The sequence below is a fragment of the Oncorhynchus mykiss genome, chromosome 8 (assembly GCF_057628025.1).
Source record: "Oncorhynchus mykiss isolate SJ-2025 chromosome 8, ASM5762802v1, whole genome shotgun sequence".
Taxonomy (NCBI): domain Eukaryota; kingdom Metazoa; phylum Chordata; class Actinopteri; order Salmoniformes; family Salmonidae; genus Oncorhynchus; species Oncorhynchus mykiss.
The window spans coordinates 89,376,049-89,393,374 of NC_143029.1; the positions used below are offsets into that span (position 1 = coordinate 89,376,049).

The 17,326-nt window shown below is 45.3% G+C and overlaps 1 pseudogene across 1 annotated transcript in view; it reads left to right on the plus strand.

The window, feature by feature from the left end:
- LOC110530822 (receptor-type tyrosine-protein phosphatase mu-like) overlaps positions 1 to 17,326 on the plus strand; it is a 583,690-nt pseudogene that overhangs the window by 257,108 nt on the left and 309,256 nt on the right. Inside the window, exon 9 of the transcript XR_016482710.1 lies at positions 16,079 to 16,387. The product of XR_016482710.1 is annotated as a receptor-type tyrosine-protein phosphatase mu-like (transcript). The remainder of the gene's footprint in view (positions 1 to 16,078; positions 16,388 to 17,326) is intronic.

A 17,326-nucleotide genomic window follows, 5' to 3' on the forward strand; every position in this document is an offset into this window, starting at 1 on the left:
TAGTTGGCTCTTCACCCCCCCCAGGGAGAAACTGCTCTAGTTGGCTCTTCACCCCCCCCCCCCAAGGGAGACACTGCTTTAGTTGGCCCTTCACCCACACCCCCCCAGGGAGACACTGCTCTAGTTCGCCCTTCACCCACACCCCCCAGGGAGACACTGCTCTAGTTCGCCCTTCACCCACACCCCCCAGGGAGACACTGCTCTAGTTGGCCCTGGTAAAATGACACTGATCAAGATTGATGGGTGAACAACCCAGTGATTTTCCACAAGTTTTTTATTTTTATTTTTAAACACAAACTACCACAGAGTAAATAGAAAACATTTTAATAAGAGGAAAGAGTGGAGCCTCTAACTCTAGAGGGGATCTTTCGGTCCGTCTCCCTCCAGACAGTGTTAAGGGTGTTCATTAAAACAACACGGCAGGCCAGAGCGCAACTGATCCTGTGTGAAATGTTTTCTATACAGGCACTCACCAGGCCACCTATCAACCATCAGCCATCATGGTACATTCATTCATCAAAGGCCCCATAAAGGAAGGCTTTGATAGAGGGAGAGGAACCTTACCAGCGCTCAATACATCATTTTGATTATCCAGACTGCAACACCCTCTGTGTGTGTTTTCTGGCATTATGTATGTGTGTGTGTGTGTGTGTGTGTGTGTGTGTGTGTGTGTGTGTGTGTGTGTGTGTGTGTGTGTGTGTGTGTGTGTGTGTGTGTGTGTGTGTGTGTGTGTGCGTGTGTGTGTGTGTGTGTGTGTTGTAGGCCTGTGTGTGCGTGTGCGTGTGTGCGTGTGCGTGCATGTGTGTGTGTGTGTGTGTGTGTGTGCGTGTGTTGTAGGCCTGTGTGTGTATGTGCGTGTGCGTGTGCGCATGCGTGTGTGCGTGCGTGCGTGCGTGCGTGTGTTGTAGGCCTGTGTGTGTGTGTGTGTGCGTGCGTGCGTGCGTGCGTGCGTGCGTGCGTGCGTACGTGCGTGCGTGCGTGTGTTGTAGGCCTGTGTGTGTGACAGCTGTATTAGTTATAATCAGTGTGTACGTAGCCCAAGGACCTTCTTGTTTAAGTTGTTGCAACGTCGTCATCTGACTACAATGGAATCCTTCACTGTGTACATCTCTCTCTCTCTCTGTCTCTCTTTGTCTCTCTCCGTCTCTCAATTCAATTCAATTCAATTCAAGGTCTTTATTGGCATGGGAAACATGTGTTAACATTGCCAAAGCAAGTGAAGTAGATAATATATAAAGTTAAATAAACAATAACAATTAACAGTAAACATTACACATACAGAAGTTTTAAAACAATAAAGACATTACAAATGTCATATTATATATATATATACAGTGTTTTAACAATGTACAAATGGTTAAAGGACACAAGATAAAATAAATAAGCATAAATATGGGTTGTATTTACAATGGTGTGTGTTCTTCACTGGTTGCCCTTTTCTTGTGGCAACAGGTCACAAATCTTGCTGCTGTGATGGCACACTGTGGTATTTCACCCAGTAGATATGGGAGTTTATCAAAATTGGATTTCTTTTCGAATTCTTTGTGGATCTGTGTAATCTGAGGGAAATATGTCTCTCTAATATGGTCATACATTGGGCAGGAGGTTAGGAAGTGCAGCTCTGTTTCAAGAATCAACAACAAGTGGGACACAATCATGAAGTGGCACGACATTTATTGGATATTTCAAACTTTTTTAACAAATCAAAAACTGAAAAATTGGGCGTGCAAAATTATTCAGCCCCCTTAAGTTAATACTTTGTAGCGCCACCTTTTGCTGCGATTACAGCTGTAAGTCGCTTGGGGTATGTCTCTATCAGTTTTGCACATCGAGAGATTGACATTTTTTCCCATTCCTCCTTGCAAAACAGCTCGAGCTCAGTGAGGTTGGATGGAGAGCATTTGTGAACAGCAGTTTTCAGTTCTTTCCACACATTCTCAATTGGATTCAGGTCTGGACTTTGACTTGGCCATTCTAACACCTGGATATGTTTATTTTTGAACCATTCCATTGTAGATTTTGCTTTATGTTTTGGATCATTGTCTTGTTGGAAGACAAATCTCCGTCCCAGTCTCAGGTCTTTTGCAGACTCCATCAGGTTTTCTTCCAGAATGGTCCTGTATTTGGCTCCATCCATCTTCCCATCAATTTTAACCATCTTCCCTGTCCCTGCTGAAGAAAAGCAGGCCCAAACCATGATGCTGCCACCACCATGTTTGACAGTGGGGATGGTGTGTTCAGCTGTGTTGCTTTTACGCCAAACATAACGTTTTGCATTGTTGCCAAAAAGTTCAATTTTGGTTTCATCTGACCAGAGCACCTTCTTCCACATGTTTGGTGTGTCTCCCAGGTGGCTTGTGGCAAACTTTAAATTACACTTTTTATGGATATCTTTAAGAAATGGCTTTCTTCTTGCCACTCTTCCATAAAGGCCAGATTTGTGCAATATACGACTGATTGTTGTCCTATGGACAGAGTCTCCCACCTCAGCTGTAGATCTCTGCAGTTCATCCAGAGTGATCATGGGCCTCTTGGCTGCATCTCTGATCAGTCTTCTCCTTGTATGAGCTGAAAGTTTAGAGGGACGGCCAGGTCTTGGTAGATTTGCAGTGGTCTGATACTCCTTCCATTTCAATATTATCGCTTGCACAGTGCTCCTTGGGATGTTTAAAGCTTGGGAAATCTTTTTGTATCCAAATCCGACTTTAAACTTCTCCACAACAGTATCTCGGACCTGCCTGGTGTGTTCCTTGTTCTTCATGATGCTCTCTGCACTTTTATACAGTTTTATATCTTTAAGTTTGAAGCCTGAAATGTGTCAGAAGGTCGCAAAGTTCAAGGGGGCCGAATACTTTCGCAAGGCACTGTACCTCTTTGTGTTGTTGTTTGTTTAGTGTTTTCCAGTTTCCCCAGAAGTGGTTAGAGTCTATGGATTGTCTCTCTCTCTCTCTCTGTCTCTCTCTCTGTCTCTCTCTCTGTCTGTCTCTCTCTCTGTCTCTCTCTCTCTCTGTCTCTCTCTCTCTCTGTCTCTCTCTCTCTTTCTTTCTCTCTGTCTCTCTCTCTCTCTGTCTCTCTTTCTCTCTTTCTCTCTGTCTCTGTCTCTCTCTCTCTCTGTCTCTGTCTTTCTCTCTGTCTCTCTCTCTGTCTCTCTCTCTGTCTCTCTCTCTCTCTCTCTCTCTCTCTGTCTCTCTCTCTCTCTGTCTTTCTCTCTGTCTCTCTCTCTCTCTCTCTCTCTGTCTCTCTCTCTGTCTCTCTCTCTCTGTCTCTCTCTCTGTCTCTCTCTCTCTCTCTCCCTCTCTCTCTGTCTCTCTCTCTCTCTGTCTCTCTCTCTCTCTCTGTCTCTCTCTCTGTCTCTCTCTCTCTGTCTCTCTCTCTGTCTCTCTCTCTCTCTCTCTCTCTCCCTCTCTCTCTGTCTCTCTCTCTCTGTCTCTCTCTCTCTGTCTCTCTCTCTCTAAATATATATATATATATATGGAGAGAGAAGGAGAAGTCAAGGAAGGATATATATATATATCTCCTTTCTTGTCTTCTCCTTCTCTCTCCATCAACATCCCTTCATCACTCTCTTCTATCTCCTCATCCCTCTTTCTCTTCCCCTCTCTCTCTTTTTTCCTTCTCTCTCTCTCCCACTCCCCATCACTGCACGCAACTCCTTTCAACCTCTCTTTCTCTATCTCTCCCCCTCCCTCCTCTCCCTCTTGTAATGTCTCCCTCTAGAGGTAAATGATCGATTGTTGGTTATCTAAAGCTATCATTAGGGGTTTGGCCTCTGTATAGATATGAAAATGATTTAATAAGTGTAAAAACCATGTCATTACCTCGATGGGATCGCTCTCTGCTATCACTGCCTAGTGCTGATGTGTAGTAGAGGAGGCAAACAAATATGCTCACTCTCTCTAGACCTCACAGGCATACAGAGCTTAAACACAGACACACACACACACACACACACACACACACACACTTTCTCTGAGACCTCTCCTGCAGGGAGCCAGGCAGTTTATATTGAATTGGAAAGAGAGCAATAGAGAGATAAGTGACAGCAATACCAAGCAGAGCGGTTGGTAATCAGATCAGAGCAGAGCGGTTGGTATCAGAGCAGAGCGGTTGGTATCAGAGCAGAGCAGAGCGGTTGGTAATCAGATCAGAGCAGAGTGCTTGGTATCAGAGCAGAGCAGAGCGGTTGGTATCAGAGCAGAGCAGAGCGGTTGGTAATCAGATCAGAGCAGAGCGGTTGGTATCAGAGCAGAGCAGAGCGGTTGGTATCAGAGCAGAACGGTTGGTATCAGAGCAGAGCGGTTGGTATCAGATCAGAGCAGAGCGGTTGGTATCAGAGCAGAGCGGTTGGTATCAGAGCAGAGCGGTTGGTATCAGATCAGAGCAGAGCGGTTGGCATCAGAGCAGAGCGGTTGGTATCAGAGCAGAGCGGTTGGTATCAGATCAGAGCAGAGCGGTTGGTATCAGAACAGAGCGGTTGGTATCAGAGCAGAGCAGAGCGGTTGGTATCAGAGCAGAGCGGTTGGTATCAGAGCAGAGCGGTTGGTATCAGAGCAGAGCGTTTGGTATCAGATCAGAGCGGTTGGTATCACATCAGAGCGGTTGGTATCAGAGCAGAGAGGTTGGTATCAGATCAGAGCAGAGCGGTTGGTATCAGATCAGAGCAAAGCGGTTGGTATCAGAGCAGAGCAGAGCGGTTGGTATCAGAGCAGAGCGGTTGGTATCAGAGCAGAGAGGTTGGTATCAGATCAGAGCAGAGCGGTTGGTATCCGATCAGAGCGGTTGGTATCAGAGCAGAGAGGTTGGTATCAGATCAGAGCAGATCGGTTGGTATCAGAGCAGAGCGGTTGGTATCAGATCAGAGCGGTTGGTATCAGAGCAGAGAGGTTGGTATTAGATCAGAGCAGTTGGTATCAGAGCAGAGAGGTTGGTATCAGATCAGAGCAGAGCAGTTGGTATCAGAGCAGAGAGGTTGGTATCAGATCAGAGCAGAGCAGTTGGTATCAGAGCAGAGAGGTTGGTATCAGATCAGAGCAGAGCAGTTGGTATCAGAGCAGAGCGGTTGGTATCAGAGCAGAGAGGTTGGTATCAGAGCCGAGCAGAGAGGTTGGTATCAGAGCAGAGAGGTTGGTATCAGAGCAGAGAGGTTGGTATCAGATCAGAGCAGAGCGGTTGGTATCAGATCAGAGCAGAGTGGTTGGTATCAGAGCAGAGCAGAGAGGTTGGTATCAGAGCAGAGAGGTTGGTATCAGATCAGAGCAGAGCAGTTGGTATCAGATCAGAGCAGAGCGGTTGGTATCAGAGCAGAGCAGAGAGGTTGGTATCAGAGCAGAGAGGTTGGTATCAGATCAGAGCGGTTGGTATCAGAGCAGAGCGGTTGTTATCAGAGCAGAGAGGTTGGTATCAGATCAGAGCAGAGCGGTTGGTATCAGAGCAGAGCGGTTGGTATCAGAGCAGAGCAGAGCGGTTGGTATCAGAGCAGAGCGGTTGGTATCAGATCAGAGCGGTTGGTGTCAGAGCAGAGCAGAGAGGTTGGTATCAGAGCAGAGAGGTTGGTATCAGATCAGAGTGGTTGGTATCAGAGCAGAGCGGTTGTTATCAGAGCAGAGAGGTTGGTATCAGATCAGAGCAGAGCGGTTGTTATCAGAGCAGAGCGGTTGGTATCAGAGCAGAGCAGAGCGGTTGGTATCAGAGCAGAGCGGTTGGTATCAGATCAGAGCGGTTGGTATCAGAGCAGAGAGGTTGGTATCAGATCAGAGCGGTTGGTATCAGTGCAGAGCGGTTGGTATCAGAGCAGAGAGGTTGGTATCAGAGCACAGCAGAGAGGTTGGTATCAGAACAGAGCGGTTGGTATCAGATCAGAGCAGAGCGGTTTGTATCAGAGCAGAGCGGTTGGTATCAGATCAGAGCGGTTGGTATCACAGCAGAGCAGTTGGTATCAGAGCAGAGCGGTTGGTATCAGACCAGAGCGGTTGGTAGCTGCTTGGTGGCTTCTGTTTGAGCAGCTCAGACAGCGCAGGACTGTGGATTAATGTGCATAAACACACACACACCCCAAGGCTGTTTTTCTGCATCAGGAAGGGTTCTTTAGTTTAAGAAACACAACTCTCCTGTTCTACCTCTTTTCATTCTGTTATGATTATATCAGGGGGGGGGGGGGGGGGGGGGCGGAGCCCCAAAGACAGAGATCCTCATCAGCAGTGAAGTGGTGTCTACACTCCTGGAAGCAGCCTGTGTCTAAATGTAGTTGGGAACACAAGTACTGAGGCTTCCTCTAATCTGTGTGTGTGTGTGTGTACGCTGTGTGTATGTGTGTGTGCTGTGTGTATGTGTGTGTGCTGTGTGTGTGTGTGCGATGTGTGAATCTGCTAGCGTGCAAGTGTGTGTCTGATGTGTGTGCGTGTGCGTGTGCGTGTGCGCGTGTGTGTGTGTGTGTGTGCTGTGTGTGTGTTTGTGTGTGTGTGTGTGTGTTGAGCGCTTGGCTGAGGCAGTCTGATCTAATCGATGCTATCCTGATAAAGATGGTCTCTCCAGAAGCCCCGGTGTTGATCTGATAAGATAATTATTCTCCTGACGCAGCCAGGGTTGACTCTCTTTGGCACACACACACACACACACACACACACAAAAACACACACACACACACACACACACACACAGACACACACAGAGACACACACACACGCACACACATAGAGAGAGACACACACACACACACACACACACACACACACAGAGACACACACACAGATAGACACACACACACACACCCGGCACACACACCCAAGCTTGCATATTTATACAGCGCACACACAGCGTATACACAGACACACACAGCGTATACACAGACACACACACACACACACACACACACACACACATCAGACACACACTTGCATGCTAGCAGATTCACACATCGCACATACATACACACAGCGCACACACAGTCTCCCAGTAAAGTGGGTCTGTCGTGGACATGCTCAATTTGTTTCCCTTCATCTAGGACTAATGTCTTTCGCCTCTACCCAGGGGCTGAGAGCACCAATTCACACACACACACACACACACACACACACACACACACACACACACACACACACACACGCACACACACAACACAGCTGGTTAGTGCTCAGGGCACCACCTCCCCAGTCCAGGACCCTCTTCATCAACAGCGTTATTTTCCTTTTAATCATCTTGTTATCTATTTAGCATGATAAAGGTTAGATGTTGGATGAACGGCACATTAGAATTAACATGACGTCATAATGTGCTGATAATTTAGAAAACATTATTTAAATGTCAAGCCACCTTCATGATGAAAAACACACTAATAGTTCTATCTAAATGTCAAACTCTAATTAAATTACATCGAGTAGGGAAGAATAGGGGGTAGGGGAGAGGGGAGAGTAGGGTGGTAGGGGAGAGTAGGGGAGAGTAGGGTGGTAGGGGAGAGTAGGGAGTAGGGGAGAGTAGGGGAGAGTAGGGGAGAGTATTGTGGTAGGGGAGAGTAGGAGAGAGTAGGGAGTAGGGGAGAGTAGGAGAGAGTAGGGGAGAGTATTGTGGTAGGGGAGAGTAGGGAGTAGGGGAGAGTAGGGGAGAGGGGAGAGTAGGGTGGTAGGGGGGAGTAGGGGAGAGGGGAGAGTAGGGTGGTAGGGGAGAGTAGGAGAGAGTAGGGGAGAGTATTGTGGTAGGGGAGAGTAGGGAGTAGGGGAGAGTAGGGGAGAGGGGAGAGTAGGGTGGTAGGGGGGAGTAGGGGAGAGGGGAGAGTAGGGTGGTAGGGGAGAGTAGGGGAGAGTAGGGGTTAGGGGAGAGTAGGGGAGATTGGAGAGTAGGGGAGATGGGAGAGTAGGGGAAAGGAGGGGGTAGGGGGGAGGGGAGAGTAGGGGGGATGAGAGAGTAGGGGGTATGAGAGAGTAGGGGGAGTAGGGAGAGTAGGGGGTATGGGAGAGTAGGGGGAGTAGGGAGAGTAGGGTGTATGGGAGAGTAGGGGGTATGGGAGAGTAGGGGGAGTAGGGAGAGTAGGGGGTATGGGAGAGTAGGGGGGAGTAGGGAGAGTAGGGGGTAAGGGAGAGTAGGGCCGTGTGGGGGGTAATTTGTCCACTGATTTACCAATCTAGGGTCCCAAATCACACCCTATTCTCCATATGGGGAATTGGGTGCAATTTGGAATGCTACCTTGGATGAAAACCAATCTAGTTACCTTCCCTGAGTCACCAGTAGAGCTTATTGATCTGTGACACTAATTTCAAAAATAGTGAATGAAATGCACTCCAAGACCACTATTTAATGGCAACTGGCAGTACATGCAGCTGTAGCCTGGCTCTGGGTGGCACAACATTATAGTGAATGAAATGAAACGCTTCTCCAAATACAGCCAGATACTAGAATACTTCTCCAAATACAGCCAGATACTAGAATACTACTTCAAATACAGCCAGATACTAGAATACTACTCCAAATACAGCCATATACTAGAATACTACTCCAAATACAGCCAGATACTAGAATACTACTCCAAATACAGCCAGATACTAGAATACTACTTCAAATACAGCCAGATACTAGAATACTACTCCAAATACAGCCAGATACTAGAATACTACTCCAAATACAGCCAGATACTAGAATACTACTTCAAATACAGCCAGATACTAGAATACTACTCCAAATACAGCCATATACTAGAATACTACTCCAAATACAGCCAGATACTAGAATACTACTTCAAATACAGCCAGATACTAGAATACTACTTCAAATACAGCCAGATACTAGAATACTACTTCAAATACAGCCAGATACTAGAATACTACTCCAAATACAGCCAGATACTAGAATACTACTCCAAATACAGCCAGCTACTAGAATACTACTCCAAATACAGCCAGATACTAGAATACTACTCCAAATACAGCCAGATACTAGAATACTACTCCAAATACAGCCAGATACTAGAATACTACTCCAAATACAGCCAGATACTAGAATACTACTCCAAATACAGCCAGATACTAGAATACTACTCCAAATACAGCCAGATACTAGAATACTTCTCCAAATACAGCCAGATACTAGAATACTACTCCAAATACAGCCAGATACTAGAATACTACTTCAAATACAGCCAGATACTAGAATACTACTTCAAATACAGCCAGATACTAGAATACTACTCCAAATACAGCCAGATACTAGAATACTACTCCAAATACAGCCAGATACTAGAATACTTCTCCAACTACAGCCAGATACTAGAATACTACTTCAAATACAGCCAGATACTAGAATACTACTTCAACTACAGCCAGATACTAGAATACTTCTCCAAATACAGCCAGATACTAGAATACTACTTCAAATACAGCCAGCTACTAGAATACTACTCCAAATACAGCCAGATACTAGAATACTACTCCAAATACAGCCAGATACTAGAATACTACTCCAAATACAGCCAGATACTAGAATACTACTCCAAATACAGCCAGATACTAGAATACTACTCCAAATACAGCCAGATACTAGAATACTACTCCAAATACTTATCCAAATACAGCCAGATACTAGAATACTACTCCAAATACAGCCAGACACTAGAATACTACTCCAAATACAGCCAGATACTAGAATACTACTCCAAATACAGCCAGATACTAGAATACTACTCCAAATACTTATCCAAATACAGCCAGATACTAGAATACTACTCCAAATACAGCCAGATACTAGAATACTACTCCAAATACAGCCAGATACTAGAATACTACTCCAAATACAGCCAGATACTAGAATACTACTCCAAATACTTATCCAAATACAGCCAGATACTAGAATACTACTCCAAATACAGCCAGATACTAGAATACTACTCCAAATACAGCCAGATACTAGAATACTACTTCAAATACAGCCAGATACTAGAATACTACTCCAAATACAGCCAGATACTAGAATACTACTCCAAATACTTATCCAAATACAGCCAGATACTAGAATACTACTCCAAATACAGCCAGACACTAGAATACTACTCCAAATACAGCCAGATACTAGAATACTTCTCCAACTACAGCCAGATACTAGAATACTACTCCAAATACAGCCAGCTACTAGAATACTACTCCAAATACAGCCATATACTAGAATACTACTTCAAATACAGCCAGATACTAGAATACTACTCCAAATACAGCCAGATACTAGAATACTACTCCAAATACAGCCAGATACTAGAATACTACTCCAAATACTGCCAGATACTAGAATACTACTCCAAATACAGCCAGATACTGAAAAGCTAGAACTTTGCTGCTTCGAGGCATACTGTCATAGTACCCGCCATTTTACTCTTCATCTCTAAAAATGTGACCATATTGTTTGATTTTAAAGTCATATTTCCAGTACTTACAGATGTAGGATCTTAATTTGATCAATTTATTGCAGGAGCAATTAAACCTCTTACGAAAATTACTTTTATATCAATTATATTCCACATAATAATTCACATTTCCAGGTTGCTGCGGGATCATTTTCTTTCTCAAATTTAAAGAATAAAAAATTTAAAACATCTGTAGGATGTTCCTCTCTGGAACGCAGCCTCTCAAATATTGGATGATTTACTAAGTCAGCTCCTTTAAATAAAATACTAGAATAGTTTGAGAACATAAGGAACCCCTGTTGTTGTTGTTGTTGTTGTTGTTGTTGTTGTTGTTTATATGTAGATACCAAGCCTCACACAGCTGGGTGTATAAAACCAGTCTCCTGGACAGGGTGATGTAATGTATACGGTCACAGTAGATTGATAAGTTAAAAGGTTCTCCACCTCATCAACTGTCACTCATACGCCCTCTCTGTGGAGACCTCCCAAATGGCACCCTGTTCCCTATGTAGTGCACTGCTTTATGGTAGTGACCCCTGTAGGCCCTGGTCTAGGTCTCTGGTCTATAGTAGTGCACTATATAGGGAATAGGTCTCTGGTCTATAGTAGTGCACTATATGGGGAATAGGGCTCTGGTCTACAGTAGTACACTATATAGGGAATAGGTCTCTGGTCTATAGTAGTGCACTATATAGGGAATAGGGCTCTGGTCTATAGTAGTACCACTATATAGGGAATAGGTCTCTGGTCTATAGTAGTGCACTATATAGGGAATAGGTCTCTGGTCTATAGTAGTGCACTATATAGGGAATAGGTCTCTGGTCTATAGTAGTACCACTATATAGGGAATAGGTCTCTGGTCTATAGTAGTGCACTATATAGGGAATAGGGCTCTGGTCTATAGTAGTACCACTATATAGGGAATAGGTCTCTGGTCTATAGTAGTGCACTATATAGGGAATAGGTCTCTGGTCTATAGTAGTGCACTATATGGGGAATAGGGCTCTGGTCTACAGTAGTACACTATATGGGGAATAGGGCTCTGGTCTACAGTAGTACACTATATAGGGAATAGGGTCCCATAGGACTCTGGTCTAAAATAGTGCACTATATAGGGAATAGGTCTCTGGTCTAAAGTAGTGCACTATATAGGGAAAATGGTTCCATTTGGGAGGCAACCTCTCCCAGCCAGCCACCCAGTTGTCTCTTCTTGAAATTCACACTTTAGTGCATTGGTCACTTTGAGAGCTGGTGGTCTAATTTGATTTGTGTGCCTGGCCACCCTGCCATTCTCTGGGCCTGCGGTGTAACCGTTCCCCACTGCAGTGCAGCCAAGAGATAGTTACGCAAATAAGAGAGCTTAAAGTTAGTTTTTCTGGATGCTTCTTCTTCGCTTTTCCTGAACGATATAGAGGAGAGGCCCGTCTGATTGGCTCTCCTCTCCTTTCCCCTGAACGATATAGAGGAGAGGCCCGTCTGATTGGCTCTCCTCTCCTTTCCCCTGAACGATATAGAGGAGAGGCCCGTCTGATTGGCTCTCCTCTCCTTTCCCCTGAACGATATAGAGGAGAGGCCCGTCTGATTGGCTCTCCTCTTCTTTCCCTTGAACGATAAATAGGAGAGGCCATAGTTATTAATTGGTCAGAGTTATTAATTGATCAGAGTTATTAATTGGTCAGAGTTATTCATTGGTCAGAGTTATTAATTGGTCAGAGTTATTAATTGGTCAGAGTTATTAATTGGCCAGAGTTATTATTTGATCAGAGTTATTATTTGGTCATAGTTATTAATTGGTCAGAGTTATTAATTGGTCAGAGTTATTATTTTGGGTCTGAACATTGTGTTCATATAGAGAAACCCTGAGAGAAAATGTGTTGTAGTCTTTCCATCACTTGTTTGTTTTGTGGGGTTGAACTAAACTAACCTGATTGTCAACGGGCTTTTTACCTCTGGTATCCATGCCTTATGAAGGTTGTATGTGCGCTGTTGGGCAAGGAGACATGTTTCCTCAATGGAAATTAGGATTTCCATCTGCTATGTGTTGTGTGTTGTTTGTTTCAGTCTGTGGGACAGAATGACACCTGCCGCTTTCAGCAAATCAAGATTACCCAGAAGATATTGAAAGGTAGAAGGTTGCTGAAATAAAATCAGTCATCTTTATGGCGTTGATTAAAAAGTTGGGAAGCCTTAACCAACAACGTGATTTGTATAACTGAGATCAATATTCTCATTTGTCCCTGTCCGTCAAACACCGAGTGGACAAAACATTAGGAACACCTGCTCTTTCCATGACATAGACTGACCAGGTGAAAGATATGTTCCCTTATTAAGGTCACTTGTTAAATCCACTTCAGTGGAATCAGTGTAGATGAAGGGGAGGAGACGGGTTAAAGAAGGATTTTTAAACCTTCAGACAATTGAGACATGGATTGTGTATGTGCCATTCAGAGGGTGAATGGACAAGACAACAGATTGAAGTGCTTTTGAACGGGGTTATGGTAGTAGGAGTCAGGAGCACCGGTTTGTCAAGAACTGCAACACTGCTGGGGTTTTTCACAGTCGACAGTTTTCCGTGTGTATCCAGAATGGTCCACTACCCAAAGGACATCCGGCCAACTTTACACATCTGTGGGAAGCATCTGAGTCAACATGGGCAATTATCCCTGTGGAACCTTTCCGCCATTATCCCTGTGGAACCTTTCCGCCATTATCCCTGTGGAACCTTTCCGCCATTATCCCTGTGGAACCTTTCCGCCATTATCCCTGTGGAACCTTTCCGCCATTATCCCTGTGGAACCTTTCCGCCATTATCCCTGTGGAACCTTTTCCGCCATTATCCCTGTGGAACCTTTCGACCATCATCCCTGTGGAACCTGTTACCATTATCCCTGTGGAACCTTTCCACCATTATCCCTGTGGAACCTTTCCACCATTATCCCTGTGGAACCTTTCGACCATCATCCCTGTGGAAACTTTCCACCTCTGGGATTCTAATGGCAACCCTTTTGTTACCTGCCGCCCCTCGACTTTAATGCTAGAGACACACACACACGGACACACACACACGGACACACACACACGGACACACACACACACGGACACACACGGACACGCACGCGGACACGCACGCACGCACGCACGCACGCACGCACGCACACACACACACACACACACACGCGCGCGCACGCACACACACACACACACACACACACACACACACACACCCTCCTCTGTCTTCAATCTGCTTATGGGTCTGCAATCTGTTTCCTTTGAGCCCTCTCTTTTCTGTTCTCTCCATCATTCTCTACCTTTACCGTTCCCTTCATCTTCTTTATTAAAGCACAGGAGAGAGAGAGAGAGAGAGAGCTAGAGAGAGAGAGAGAGAGGTATTTTCTCAGAGAGGCCAGGCAATAACAGTATGACAGTATGACAACAGTAGATTACATCTCTCTATCACTCCTTTATTTCCTCAGTTTTCCATCTTTCATTTAACAGCAGCCTGTCTTTATTCTCTCTCTCTCTCTCTCTCTCTGTCTCCCTCCCTCTATCTCTCCCTCCCTCTGTCCCTATCTCTCTCTCCCTCTCTCTCTCTCTCTCTCTCTCTCTCTCTCTCCCTCTCTCTCCCCGTCTCTCTCCCTCTCCATTTATCTCTCTCTCTCTCTTTCTCTCTCCCTCTCTCTCTCTCTTCCTCTCTCTCCCTCTCTCCCTCTCTCTCTCTCTCCCTCTCTCGCTCTCTCTCTCCCTCTCCATTCATCTCTCTCTCTCTCTCCATGTATGTACGTCTCTCTCCTCTCTCTCGCTCTCTCTCTCTCTCCTCTCTCTCTCTCTATATATATATATATATATATCTGTCTCTCTCTCTTGTACTCTCAGACTTCAGTCGTGTCGTGACCTAATTTACTGGCAACCACTGACCACACTTGTAGTCATCACACTGATTCATTTTGATTAATGGATGTTTTGGAGGATTTACACAGATTTTTTTTAAGAACACTACATTTTATAGTGATCATCAATCTTTTGCAGAATCATGTGGTTCAGCTTCTTCTGCTCTTGTGGCTCCCGCCGATGATTACTGAGACCAGAAACCATTACTGAGACCAGAAACCATTTTGAGACCAGAAACCATTTTGAGACCAGAAACCATTTTGAGACCAGAAACCATTTTGAGACCAGAAACCATTACTGAGAGAGACCAGAAACCATTACTGAGACCAGAAACCATTACTGAGACCAGAAACCATTACTGAGAGAGACCAGAAACCATTACGGAGAACAAAAACCATTACAGAGACCAGAAACCACTGAGACCAGAAACCACTGATACCAGAAACCATTACTGATACCAGAAATCATTACTGATACCAGAAACAAACCAGACTGGATACAAACAGTATGCCAGACAGAGAGGGCGAGTCCAGTCCTCCTCTCCGATTCCTCCCCTCCCCTATCCTCTCTTCCCCTCCTCCTCTCCTCTCCTCCCTTCTCCCTCATCCCCCTCCCCTCATCCCCCCTCCCCTCCTCCTCTCCTCCTGTCTCTATAACCCCAGCATGTCAACCATGGTCTGGGGTTGTGTGTGTGTGTGTGTCTCCTGGGTAACAGTGAATGGAGCCCTGGCAGCTCCTAATAGGTGGTAAAGTGTTGACTTCCAGAGAAATGGACTGAAGCTTTAACCTGGGAGGGAAATTGATCCCATTACCTTGAGCTCTGGCTACTAGGCTGCTAGATTGCTCGCCTCCCGTAGGAGAGAGGGGGGGGGGGGGGGGGAGAGGGAGGGAGGGAGAGAGATAGGAAGAGGATGGAGGGAATTAGAAATGGGTTGAAAGGAAAAACAGAGAGGGAGAGAGAAAGAGGCAGAAAAAGATAAGGTATGGTATAGTGGGGGTTGTGGTCTGGATATAAGAGGAGAGATAAAGACTATGTGATTACAGGTGATCGGATGGCAGTGGAGGTTGTGGTCTGTATATAAGAGGGGAGATAAAGACTGTGATTACAGGTGATCGGATGGCAGTGGGGGTTGTGGTCTGGATATAAGAGGGGAGGTAAAGACTATGTGATTACAGGTGATCGGATGGCAGTGGGGGTTGTGGTCTGGATATAAGAGGGGAGATAAACACTATGTGATTACAGGTGATCGGATGGCAGTGGGGGTTGTGGTCTGGACTAAAAGACGGACAACGACAGATTAAGTCTGGATAGTTTACTCTGTATCCATGTTGAGCTGATAGCTGGCCTGGACAGGTTGGGGAGGAAGGAGAGGGGGAAGGAGGGACAAGGAATGACATGGTCTGGAGGGATGATATGTCATATACAGAGATACTATCACTAGTAGGTCTAGAGGGATGATATGTCCTATACAGAGGTACTTTCACCAGTAGGTCTAGAGGGATGATATGTCCTATACAGAGATACTATCACTAGTAGGTCTGGAGGGATGATATGTCCTATACAGAGATACTATCACTAGTAGGTCTAGAGGGATGATATGTCCTATACAGAGATACTATCACTAGTAGGTCTGGAGGGAGGATATGTCCTATACAGAGATACTATCACTAGTAGGTCTAGAGGGATGATATGTCCTATACAGAGATACTATCACTAGTATCACACACGCACACACACACACACACCCACACACACCTACTCCTTATTCATCCATCCTGTATCCTCTAAATACCTTTCCTCTCCCCCTACAGAGCCAATCCACGGTCCCAGACGTCTGGAGGTAGTTGACGTCCAATCTAAACAAGTCACCATTCGCTGGGAGCCGTTTGGCTACAACGTGACGCGTTGTCATAGCTACAACCTAACGGTGCAGTACCGCTCCCGCGTGGCGGGGAAGGACGAGACCCGGGAGGAGGTGTGTTACGACACCCTGGGTCGCGACCCCCAGCACACCATCCACAACCTGACCCCCTACACCAACCTGTCAGTCAAACTGGTCCTCAAGAACCCAGAGGGGGTCAAAGAGAGCCGAGAGATGGCGCTGCAGACGGATGAAGATGGTGAGTGTTATAACACCTTAGAATGGTTATAACATGGTTATGACAGGGTTATGAAGGTGTATAAAATGTGTTAAACAACCCTGAGGAAGTCAAAGAGAGCACAGAGGTACAGACTGACAATGACAATAAGGATTTATAACAGCATTATAACAGTGTAATGGTAGTTTAGTTATGACCTGTTTGTAACAGTATTATAACAGTGTAATGAAGTGTTAAGAACTCAGAGGGTGTGAAAGAGAGCCCAGAGATGCAAGGGACAGACATATGACAACAGCAAGTGTTATAAAGCATCTTAGAATGCCGATAACATGGTTACGACAGAGTTATGACATGGTTACGAGATGGTTACGACGGGGTTATGACAGGATTATGACATGGTTATAACAGGGTTACGACATGGTTATGACAGGGTTACGACATGGTTATGACAGGGTTACGACATGGTTACGACAGGGTTATGACAGGGTTACGACAGGGTTATGACAGGGTTACGACATGGTTATGACAGGGTTACGACATGGTTACGACAGGGTTATGACAGAGTTATGACAGAATTATGACAGGGTTATGACATGGTTATAACAGGGTTACGACATGGTAACGACAGGGTTATGAACAGGGCCATGAAGGTTAATAAAACATGTATAACTAATCAAATGTTATAGATGGAGCTACGTACAGATTACACAGCAATGTATACATTTATTATCACGTAATAAAGGTGGGGTTAAAGGTGTGGTGGTTCAGAGTTGCCAGGTTACATGGGTGGCCCTCTGTAGCTCAGTTGGTAGAGCATGGCTCTTGCAACACCACTATAGTGGGTTCGATTCCCGGGACCCCCCCCCCTCCTCCAAAAGAAAATAAAAAATAAATAAATTTAAAAAAAAGATAAAAGCATCTGCCAAATGGCATATGAGGAAGCAATTATCTTGAAAATAT